At 45.8% G+C, this 12,404-nt stretch overlaps 1 pseudogene; it reads right to left on the reverse strand.

The window, feature by feature from the left end:
• Positions 1-2,329: 2,329 nt before the first annotated feature.
• On the reverse strand, positions 2,330-11,020 carry LOC146754587 (olfactory receptor 14J1-like; annotated as a pseudogene).
• Between the last annotated feature and the right edge of the window lie 1,384 nt (positions 11,021-12,404).

A 12,404-nucleotide genomic window follows, 5' to 3' on the forward strand; every position in this document is an offset into this window, starting at 1 on the left:
GGGATTCCCATTTCCTGTTCTGAGGCAAAACGAATTGGAGGCAGAAAGTGGCAGTCACACTTCTGAGAATTTTTCATCAGTCAGTTGCTTGTTTTGTGAGCAGTCACACGTGATGTGCTTCCAGTCTCCTCTTTTTTGAAGAATGGAATCAATTTTAATTATCATCATTTTCTGTAGGCATGAATAATTCACTTTAGCTGTGAACAGGAAGCTTTTTCTAACTGAAATTGAATGTCACAGAGGCTGCTTTTGGGGTGCTAAGAGCAGTTGGGGTAAAGATATGAGACAGGAAACAGATGAAAATATCCAGGGAGACGGGATAAGGTAAGAAAGTAAGAGGAATGGTTAGACCTCCAAATGCTGCTTCTGGAATTTTGGAAGGAATGCTGAATGAAATGAAATTAAATGCAAGTAATGGTGCTAAATGTACACTGTTGTAGAAGAATGAAAACATTTCACATTATAGCAGGAGGAGTGTCTCTGAGAAAGGTCTGGACTTGTCATTATCTTCTGCACTCTGAGCAGGACTCCAAGCCCAACAACAGCAGATGCCCAACAGCAGCTCCATCAGCGAGTTCCTCCTGCTGTCGTTGGCAGACACGCGGCAGCTGCAGCTCCTGCACTTCTGGCTCTTCCTGGGCATCTACCTGGCTGCCCTCCTGGGCAACGGCCTCATCAGCACAGCCGTAGTATGCGACCGCCGCGTGCACACCCCCATGTACTTCTTCCTCCTCAACCTGGCCCTCCTCAACCTGGGCTGCATCTCCACCACTCTTCCCAAAGCCTTGGCCAACGCCCTCTGGGACACCAGGGCCATCTTCTATGCAGGATGTGCTGCACAGCTCTTTTTCTTTCTCTTCTTCCTCTCAGCAGAGTGTTTCCTTCTCACCATCATGTCCTATGACCGCTACGTTGCCATCTGCAAGCCCCTGCACTACGGGACCTTGATGGACAGCAGAGCTTGTGCCACCATGGCAGCAGCTGCCTGGGGCACTGGGGCTCTCTATTCGCTGCTGCACACTGCCAGTACGTTTTCACTGCCTCTCTGCCAAGGCAATGCTGTGAACCAGTTTTTCTGTGAAATCCCCGTGTTGAAACTATTTGAGATTGGGAATCTGTAGAGTGGATCTCTGGTGGTGTTGCGGCGCGTGGGAAGATCTTACGGTCCACTCTCCCATCTCACTGGGGAGGTACCTGTGCACTTGCTCAATGAGTTCTACCATTCACCCTGGCACTCACGAAAAGGATGTCACACACACACAGAAGGAACAAAATGAGCGTAGGGTTCTCATTTGATGATGCTGTATATAGATATAGATTCAGTTGGAGTGCCCAGATGTATCTTCGATAAATTTAAGGCGAAAAATCCAATTGCTGCAGGGTTTGAATCACTGTTCTGGTGGGTGACAATTAACAAAAATGTCGATTGGATTAACTACATCTCTTACAAACAACAAAAGAGAGAATCCGAACTACAGTCTATATGGGAACATACTAAACTACTTCATCAAGTATCGATAGATATTTGGATTCATCGAACTGTGGGAAAAACTTACTGGTTGGCTACCACCCTTTGCATGGCTAAAGCAACTCTTTATTACTTTGTACTATTGTAATCATCTTGCTTATTTTAATGTATGTTCAAATGAGGTGTGTATTATGGCAGTGTAAAACCTGTGGGAATAGCTATTAAAAATAGAAAAAGAGCAAGCTAAGACAGAAAGTGGAGAGCGGAAATTATTTGAAATCTTCCCTTTCCCAGAATGTAGTAATCTAGCAAAAGTATTTGCTAGGTCCAAGAAAAGGGGGGACTGAGTTCAAACAAGGGGACAATCTAAGATTTAACTATTGCAGAGGGGCTTGGGTAAGCAGGATGTCAGGTCAGATAAGAAAAGAATATTTTGAAACTCCATTGTCGGCGTTATGGGGAATACCGGGCAAGGGACCAGCTGGAAACGGTTGCAGGCTGAAGTACCCACACAGTTTGATGAACAGCCGTGTGCTTCCGGCTGGATTGTGGGTTTCTGAGAACATCGAACCCCAACAGCTCCAGAAATGTCTCACAAGAAGGAGGACAGACAGAGTCACTGCACATCCTTTATTCTGTAAAGGTTCACACAGAGCCTGGTACATTATGTACAGTGTGTCTGGGCTACACTAAAAAGTTACAAGCTGAAGAGGAATAGATTTGTGTAATGATGTTTTAGTGAAAAACATTACAGTATTAAAATAATAATAATAAAAATTATAGTTATAAAAATTGATCAGAACAGAACAAAAGAAAACAAAGAGTTAGCATCAGTAAAATTCTGCATTACATGACATGAATTCAAAAGGATGGGCAGTTCAATGTTTGTGAAACACATCTGGTCAACACTTTCCTCACTGCGCCCTTGACCAAGTGGTTCCTCATACTCTAGATGAGGGGGTTCACTGCTGGAGGTACCACGGAGTACAGAACTGCCACCATCAGGTCCATGGAGGGCGAGGAGACGGAGGGGGGCTTCAGGTCAGCAAAAAAGGCAGTACTGAGAAACAGGGAGACCACAGCCAGGTGAGGGAGACACGTGGAGAAGGCTTTGTGCCGTCCCTGCTCAGAGGGCATCTTCAGAACGGCCTTAAATATCTGCACATAGGACACCACTATGAAAACAAAGCATTCAAAGACTTAACTTATACTTAAAATGAGAAACACAACTTCCCTGAGATTTGATTCTGAGCAGGTGAGCTTGAGGATCTGGGGGATTTCACAGAAAAACTGGTTGACAACACTGCCTTGGCTGCCGTGTGTCTGCCAACGGCAGCAGGAGGAACTCGCTGATGGAGCTGCTGTTGGGCATCTGTTATTGGGCTTGGAATCCTGTTCAGAGTGCAGAAGATAATGACAAGTCTAGATGATTCTCATAGACACTCCTCCTGCTATACTATGAAATGTTTTCATTCTCCTATGACAATATTCATTTAGCAACACTAATTGAATTTAACTTAATTAAGTTCACCATTCTATAAGCAGAAGAAGCATATGGAGCTTTAACCTTCCTTTCGTCTTCTAATCTTATCCAGTTTCCCTGGACTTCTTTGTCTGTTTCGTGTCTCATATCTTTACCCTCACTGCTGTTAAAATCCTCAGTCCCAGCCTTTGTGCCCTTCTCTTTCTGTTCAGGAAACTTGCCTATTTGCCATATAAGTGCATTATTCTTGCCAACAAAATATATAATTTCAACTAGTTCCACCCTTGGAAAGGTTCCTTTTCGTGAAAGGAGAGGCTGAAAACACTTCACGTGTGACAGTTCACATAACAAGCAATTGACTGAAAAAGAATTGGGAGTCTCAGAGCTGTGTTTGAATTTGTCAAACTCTTAGATTTCTGCTTCCAATTCTTTCCCCTTCCTTCCAAACAAGAAATATAAAATCCCTGCCTTGGCTCTCCTTTTAAAAAAGAACCCTCAGAAACATTCAGTTGTGCAGTGGAGCTGTGATCCCCTGCCCCAGGCAGCAGCTGTGGCAGCACAAGCCCTGCCGGGGGGCTCCTTCCCCCCACAGCATACGTGTCACCACAGCGCCCTGGGCAGCTTCCCGGGCAGGCTGAGTGCTGAGCCTGGCAGGCGGCAAAGTCCCATTCCCTGGGGCACAGCACGGACCCTGCTCTGCAGGACAGCCCTGGGCACCTGCCCTCAGCCCCGGCTGCACAGCCTGAAGCTGTGCTGGGACACGCAGCCCTCAGGGCTGTGCTCTGGCGCTGCAGCACGGAAGCCCTCAGTTGGAGCAGAAGTCTTTTAACACAGTAAAGAAACATGCAGTGCCTGCATGCATATCTGATATGGGATATCACAAATTAAGTTAACCCTCAAATTAAGTTAAATTAAGTGGACCGTAAGATCTTCCCACCCGCCGCAACAGCACCAGAGATCCACTCTACAGATTCCCAATCCCAAATAGTTTCCTGCTGAATCTTCCATTCAAGGTCTCACTCCATAGAAATTCCCATTATGCCAGGTAACTCTTACACCCTGCCTTGAGATGCAAGCTGTATGTTTACCTGTGGCCATGGGGAATGCAGGAGGGCTTTTGGCATCCATATCAGGCATTGGAGAGAGCAGTAAAGATAGCAATTTACAGGCTCTGTTTCCTCAGGTGGCTTTCTCCTGATACAGGGCAATCATGCACCACATCCCTTGGGGATCCCGGGTCCACCGCAGTGGAAGGGGTACTACCTGAGCTACAGGTCATCCTGATGCACAAGCATAGCAATCGCTATGGTTGTTATTCTGGATGGTATATTTAATCAGTTCTACTAAGGCATTCATATCCCCGTGCCCTGTCTCAGCTTCAAACATTTGTCTGAGATCCTTTATTTCTGCAACTATTACAACTGCAGGGTTTATCCACTCTCTTTTCCCTATGCTGGAAATTCTGAGTATGGTCAGGGAATGAATCCCATATGGCTATCCTGAAATGTATTGGTCAGAACTATCATATAACAAAAGCATCCTTTTTCTGGGTGTTCAGAGAAATCCATTTGCCTCTGTTGCACAGGGTGAATTCCCTTCCCTATTTGTTCCACAGAAACCTTGGGGCTTGTTCTTGGATTATTCTGCAAACAAACCTCACATTACTGTGCTATTTATTCAGTGGTGGTGTATAACTTCTGAGCCATAATCTGATGGCTCAGCTATTTATAAAGAGCCTCTGTTCCCTTGTAAGTTTTCCTGTGCTCAGCCATAATTATGGCGCATAATAGGGACTATTATTTTGTTTTGAACCCTTACCCACCCTCCTTCTCCCACCTGCCCTCCTAAGACCTCTATCAATTTTTGGTATCTTGTTTTTTAATCTCATTTTAAATATTTACTGTCTGGAAAGAAAGCCTGCATCTCCATGTCCTCTGTTTTTGTATACTCTCCAAACTCTCCTGCTCTTCCCCCTGACATTAATTTCAGCAGACATGGAGGGAGAAAACTGAAAGACTGTAACTATCCATGCCAGACAGACCCTCTCAACATAATCACCAGACACCTAGTGTGGGTGTTAGCAGATGCTGTAAAGACCATTGGCAAGCCCCACCAAAGCTGAGGTGGCTTGAAGTGAGCGGTAAGGAGCCATGGGTTCATGTCTGACAAAGGAGCAGATGGCAAATCCTGAGGAGCAGACAGCAGAGTACCAAATGGTGGAAGATGAGCCGCACGGTGGGCGGCACATTGCTGAGTGGCTGCTGACAGAGTACTGCACTGAGATGGAGGCCCCCGATGGCTCCTTTCTTGTCAGGGAGAGTGAAATTTTGGTTGGGGACTGCATTCTGTCCATCTGGTGTAATAGGAAGGCGCAGCATTGTCACATCCACCGGCAGCAGGACGCCAGCATCCACAGGTTCTTTCTGACTGACAGCCGAGCATTTTACAGCCTCTACGACCTCATCACCCACCACTGGGAGATGCCGCTGTGGTACAACAAAATTGAGATGAGGCTGACAGAGCTGGTGCCTCAGTCCAACCCTTGCAGCAACACGGACTGGGTGCCAAGGGATGGCGCAAGAGGGACCATGCCAGTTCCCCTGATTATTTTTTAAACAGTGTATAGGGATATGCTACCAATGGATATCAATCCTCCACTGTTCTGTTGATAGCCCTTGAATCTTGTAGCATCCGGTAGTTCCTGTACATTTTTCTAATCAGGAGGATGGGTGCATTGTATTTTTGACTCACACTCCATCAACAACCTGAGTTTCTGAATATGATCAATTATTGGCTGGATTGCTTTCCTGTTTTTGAATATGAAGGAGTACTGTGTAATCCAAACTGGCTGAGCTCCCTGCTTTATTCTCAGTGCCATTGGTGCTGCATTCTTAGCCCTTCCTTGGTTTTGCACAACACACACCCGAGGGTGAACTTACTCACTTTGTCTGAAATCCCAGTCCCTGCAGGGGTAGTGATCAGTACTAAACTAAGCAACTCTTTTAACTGTTCTGCGTTTACCTCAGACTCCAGTTTTCCTTTAGACCTTATTTCAACTTCCATTTTTTCTAGTAAATCTTGCCCTAGCAAAGGCTTTGGTGAATGTGGCATGTAGAAAAGTATGTATTCCTACCTGTTTACCTAGAATAAATTGTAAAGTCTTAAGAAAGCAAGACTTTTCACTTTGGGGCAATAGTTTCTACTGCTGTTACAAAGTCATAGGTGCATAGTAAGAAGCACCCATCTACACCAGAAAATAAACCTCTCTATCCTGCTCTCCTAGCTACAATTTCACCAGTGGATCTGATAGGGTAAACTTGGCAATCAGAGAAGGTTCCCTCTCACCCATCTTGGTAGGATTTCTCCACCAGTGTCCCACTGCAGTGTGCACACTCCTTTCATTCCAGTAGGGCAGAGAAATCTTGGGGTGAGACAAAAGTGTTCCCCCTCTCAGCTGGTCCTGCAACCGAACAGAGCTGGTCCCATCTGGGTCACCAAACTGACTTGTGGAATCAAACGCTATAACCCAGGGTTAGGTTATAAAGCAGGGATGTGTTTATTCAGAGCAGGGTGCAAAGGGGAATCACTCCTCCTGTCTTGCACACTAGCATGCAGAATTGTTGCGTATTTCAAAGCAAAGCTCATATATATTCAACAAATTTACTGGAACTCATCTACATATTCATAGGCAGTAGATGCATGTTTTTGCTACATGTCCTGCAGTTGCTCCATGCTCTGGACAGATCCCGCTGTCACTCCACCCCTCATAATGAGCTCTGCAGTCACTCCTGCTACAGGTACTGTAGCTGTTCCAAGTATTGTGATAAGGAAATGAAACAAATTCCTCCCAAGGGAGCTGCACTGTGCCAAAAGGTACAGCCCTGTGGTCACTCCAACCCTACCAATGAGCCCAGTGGCTGCTCCAACTTCAGTCACAGGTCCTGTGGTGACTGCAGCCCTGGCAATGAGCTCTGCACTTGTTCCAGTTCCTGCAGCATCCCGACAGCCACTTCAGCTCCTACAGTGAACCCTGTGGCTGTTAAAACCCCTGCAACAGGTCCTGGACTTGCAAACAGTTATGCATACGTATTATTATCTATTCACATATGTTTGCTAATTCATATGTTTCATATATGTGAAAATATTCTAAATACATTATGTATGTATAAATACATTTGTCATAATTATTATCATTTTATTTTTCTCTTTATCTCAACCCATAAACTTTAAACGACAGCACTGCCCTGAGTTCCTTACAGATCTCCTTCGGAATTTTCAATGTGATCCAGTCATGCAGTAAAAAGCAACAAAACATCTCGAAGCATTCTCAAGGAGCAGCTCCTGAGGTATATTCCTTACACCTGCTTTGTAACAGGCCTCCAGTTCTCTGGTCCTGCTCTGAAGGGGCCCTCTTATTATGGCAGTGCCAGCAAGGAGACCAGCTCTGACACAGCCGTTCGCATTGCCGGCTACTGACTGCAGCCCTGGAGTGCTGTTGTAGAGACAACAGGACTTTTGCGAGGCACACAAGACCTTCAGTCCAGCACAAATGAGAGGACTTGAGAGCACTGTGGCAATATAAAGCGAGCAGGAATGAAAAGAGCACGTTGAGCTGCTGTCTGTGGCTGTACCTGCCCCAGACCCATACAAAGTAGGAAGAGAGAAGAGATAAGGAAAAGTCTATCTTGAAAGCCTTTTAGGAATCTTTTAAACTATTCAGGGAATCTGGTTCCATGTTTACACGAGCTCTTTGAGTGAGAAAATGGATAGTAGGTAGGAAAGAACTGAAATAAATTTTTATTCAATTTTTTATTCAATATTTAAGTTCAATCAAATTTTTTTTTTTGCAGGTTGCTATGTCACACACAAACAAACAAAGATGCATAAAACATAAAGAACCATCACTGGGAATCGTGTTAGGAAGATGTGCACTATATTGAAGCTGGAATAGTGCTTATTGCAACACCTTCCTGAGAGCGTGCTTGATCTCCCTGTTCCTCATGCTGTAGATAATAGGGTTCAGTGTTTGAGGAACCACTGCGTACAGAAGAGCCACTGTCAGATCCAGGAGAGGGGAGGAAATGGAGGGTGGCTTCAGGTAGGCAAAAAAGGCAGTGTTGAGAAACTGGGGCAGGGGATCACAGCTCCACTGCACAACTGAATGTTTCTGAGGGTTCTTTTTTAAAAGGAGAGCCAAGGCAGGGATTTTATATTTCTTGTTTGGAAGGAAGGGGAAAGAATTGGAAGCAGAAATCTAAGAGTTTGACAAATTCAAACACAGCTCTGAGACTCCCAATTCTTTTTCAGTCAATTGCTTGTTATGTGAACTGTCACACGTGAAGTGTTTTCAGCCTCTCCTTTCACGAAAAGGAACCTTTCCAAGGGTGGAACTAGTTGAAATTATATATTTTGTTGGCAAGAATAATGCACTTATATGGCAAATAGGCAAGTTTCCTGAACAGAAAGAGAAGGGCACAAAGGCTGGGACTGAGGATTTTAACAGCAGTGAGGGTAAAGATATGAGACACGAAACAGACAAAGAAGTCCAGGGAAACTGGATAAGATTAGAAGACGAAAGGAAGGTTAAAGCTCCATATGCTTCTTCTGCTTATAGAATGGTGAACTTAATTAAGTTAAATTCAATTAGTGTTGCTAAATGAATATTGTCATAGGAGAATGAAAACATTTCATAGTATAGCAGGAGGAGTGTCTATGAGAATCATCTAGACTTGTCATTATCTTCTGCACTCTGAACAGGATTCCAAGCCCAATAACAGATGCCCAACAGCAGCTCCATCAGCGAGTTCCTCCTGCTGCCGTTGGCAGACACACGGCAGCCAAGGCAGTGTTGTCAACCAGTTTTTCTGTGAAATCCCCCAGATCCTCAAGCTCACCTGCTCAGAATCAAATCTCAGGGAAGTTGTGTTTCTCATTTTAAGTATAAGTTAAGTCTTTGAATGCTTTGTTTTCATAGTGGTGTCCTATGTGCAGATATTTAAGGCCGTTCTGAAGATGCCCTCTGAGCAGGGACGGCACAAAGCCTTCTCCACGTGTCTCCTTCACCTGGCTGTGGTCTCCCTGTTTCTCAGTACTGCCTTTTTTGCTGACCTGAAGCCCCCCTCCGTCTCCTCGCCCTCCATGGACCTGATGGTGGCAGTTCTGTACTCCGTGGTACCTCCAGCAGTGAACCCCCTCATCTAGAGTATGAGGAACCACTTGGTCAAGGGCGCAGTGAGGAAAGTGTTGACCAGATGTGTTTCACAAACATTGAACTGCCCATCCTTTTGAATTCATGTCATGTAATGCAGAATTTTACTGATGCTAACTCTTTGTTTTCTTTTGTTCTGTTCTGATCAATTTTTATAACTATAATTTTTATTATTATTATTTTAATACTGTAATGTTTTTCACTAAAACATCATTACACAAATCTATTCCTCTTCAGCTTGTAACTTTTTAGTGTAGCCCAGACACACTGTACATAATGTACCAGGCTCTGTGTGAACCTTTACAGAATAAAGGATGTGCAGTGACTCTGTCTGTCCTCCTTCTTGTGAGACATTTCTGGAGCTGTTGGGGTTCGATGTTCTCAGAAACCCACAATCCAGCCGGAAGCACACGGCTGTTCATCAAACTGTGTGGGTACTTCAGCCTGCAACCGTTTCCAGCTGGTCCCTTGCCCGGTATTCCCCATAACGCCGACAATGGAGTTTCAAAATATTCTTTTCTTATCTGACCTGACATCCTGCTTACCCAAGCCCCTCTGCAATAGTTAAATCTTAGATTGTCCCCTTGTTTGAACTCAGTCCCCCCTTTTCTTGCACCTAGCAAATACTTTTGCTAGATTACTACATTCTGGGAAAGGGAAGATTTCAAATAATTTCCGCTCTCCACTTTCTGTCTTAGCTTGCTCTTTTTCTATTTTTAATAGCTATTCCCACAGGTTTTACACTGCCATAATACACACCTCATTTGAACATACATTAAAATAAGCAAGATGATTACAATAGTACAAAGTAATAAAGAGTTGCTTTAGCCATGCAAAGGGTGGTAGCCAACCAGTAAGTTTTTCCCACAGTTCGATGAATCCAAATATCTATCGATACTTGATGAAGTAGTTTAGTATGTTCCCATATAGACTGTAGTTCGGATTCTCTCTTTTGTTGTTTGTAAGAGATGTAGTTAATCCAATCGACATTTTTGTTAATTGTCACCCACCAGAACAGTGATTCAAACCCTGCAGCAATTGGATTTTTCGCCTTAAATTTATCGAAGATACATCTGGGCACTCCAACTGAATCTATATCTATATACAGCATCATCAAATGAGAACCCTACGCTCATTTTGTTCCTTCTGTGTGTGTGTGACATCCTTTTCGTGAGTGCCAGGGTGAATGGTAGAACTCATTGAGCAAGTGCACAGGTACCTCCCCAGTGAGATGGGAGAGTGGACCGTAAGATCTTCCCACGCGCCGCAACACCACCAGAGATCCACTCTACAGATTCCCAATCTCAAATAGTTTCAACACGGGGATTTCACAGAAAAACTGGTTCACAGCATTGCCTTGGCAGAGAGGCAGTGAAAACGTACTGGCAGTGTGCAGCAGCGAATAGAGAGCCCCAGTGCCCCAGGCAGCTGCTGCCATGGTGGCACAAGCTCTGCTGTCCATCAAGGTCCCGTAGTGCAGGGGCTTGCAGATGGCAACGTAGCGGTCATAGGACATGATGGTGAGAAGGAAACACTCTGCTGAGAGGAAGAAGAGAAAGAAAAAGAGCTGTGCAGCACATCCTGCATAGAAGATGGCCCTGGTGTCCCAGAGGGCGTTGGCCAAGGCTTTGGGAAGAGTGGTGGAGATGCAGCCCAGGTTGAGGAGGGCCAGGTTGAGGAGGAAGAAGTACATGGGGGTGTGCACGCGGCGGTCGCATACTACGGCTGTGCTGATGAGGCCGTTGCCCAGGAGGGCAGCCAGGTAGATGCCCAGGAAGAGCCAGAAGTGCAGGAGCTGCAGCTGCCGCGTGTCTGCCAACGACAGCAGGAGGAACTCGCTGATGGAGCTGCTGTTGGGCATCTGCTGTTGTTGGGCTTGGAGTCCTGCTCAGAGTGCAGAAGATAATGACAAGTCCAGACCTTTCTCAGAGACACTCCTCCTGCTATAATGTGAAATGTTTTCATTCTTCTACAACAGTGTACATTTAGCACCATTACTTGCATTTAATTTCATTTCATTCAGCATTCCTTCCAAAATTCCAGAAGCAGCATTTGGAGGTCTAACCATTCCTCTTACTTTCTTACCTTATCCCGTCTCCCTGGATATTTTCATCTGTTTCCTGTCTCATATCTTTACCCCAACTGCTCTTAGCACCCCAAAAGCAGCCTCTGTGACATTCAATTTCAGTTAGAAAAAGCTTCCTGTTCACAGCTAAAGTGAATTATTCATGCCTACAGAAAATGATGATAATTAAAATTGATTCCATTCTTCAAAAAAGAGGAGACTGGAAGCACATCACGTGTGACTGCTCACAAAACAAGCAACTGACTGATGAAAAATTCTCAGAAGTGTGACTGCCACTTTCTGCCTCCAATTCGTTTTGCCTCAGAACAGGAAATGGGAATCCCCTGCCTTGGATCTCCTCTTCCAAGGGCCCTAGAAAACAGAGCTGTGCAATGGATCTGTGATCCCCCTGCCCCAGGCAGCAGCTGTGGCAGCACAAGACCTGTTGGGGGGCTCCTTCCCTGCTCACGTCTCCCCGCAGCGCCCTGGGCAGCTCCCCGGGCAGGCTGAATGCTGAGCCTGGCAGGCAGCAGTGTCCCATACCCGGCACAGAGCCCCTGGGGCACAGCACGGACCCTGCTCTGCAGGACAGCCCTGGGTACCTGCCTGCAGCCCCCGCTGCACATCCTGCAGCCGTGCTGGGACACGCGGCCCTCAGGGCTGTGCTCTGACACTGCAGCACAGAAGCCCTCAGCTGGAGCAGACGGCTTTTTCTGCCTGCAGCCAGATCTGCTACGGGATGTCCCAGATTCAGTTAACCCTCTATGAAAAGCAGCTGCATGGTCAGCAGTGAGACTTACCTTTTCATGGTCTGTGAGCAATGCGCCTGCAGTGAGCTCACAGCCTTTTCATACCGTACACATCCTGTAATCTCTCTCCAGTTTCTCTCCTCTCCTTCTGTCACTTGCAGGCTGTGCTGTGCACAAGAGCTGCTCCTGGGCACAGCTGTCTCTCTGTAGCACTGCCCACTTGTATGAGCTCCCTGTGTCCCAGGAGCTCGGCCCAGCTCAGCAGCAGAGGATGTCATGTTTTATCCTTCCCACTCGTCTCCCCTGACATGTCCCTGCGTCCTCTTGGCCAACAGATATTGAAAAACAACAGCATCATGATTGCACTTTGATGAATTAAACACCAAATGTAGGGTGATCAGTGACTGATTCCAGACCTGATACCTGAGATC

The sequence above is a fragment of the Coturnix japonica genome, chromosome W (genome assembly GCF_054131305.1).
Source record: "Coturnix japonica strain WE chromosome W, WE-NBRP24, whole genome shotgun sequence".
In the NCBI taxonomy this organism is placed as follows: domain Eukaryota; kingdom Metazoa; phylum Chordata; class Aves; order Galliformes; family Phasianidae; genus Coturnix; species Coturnix japonica.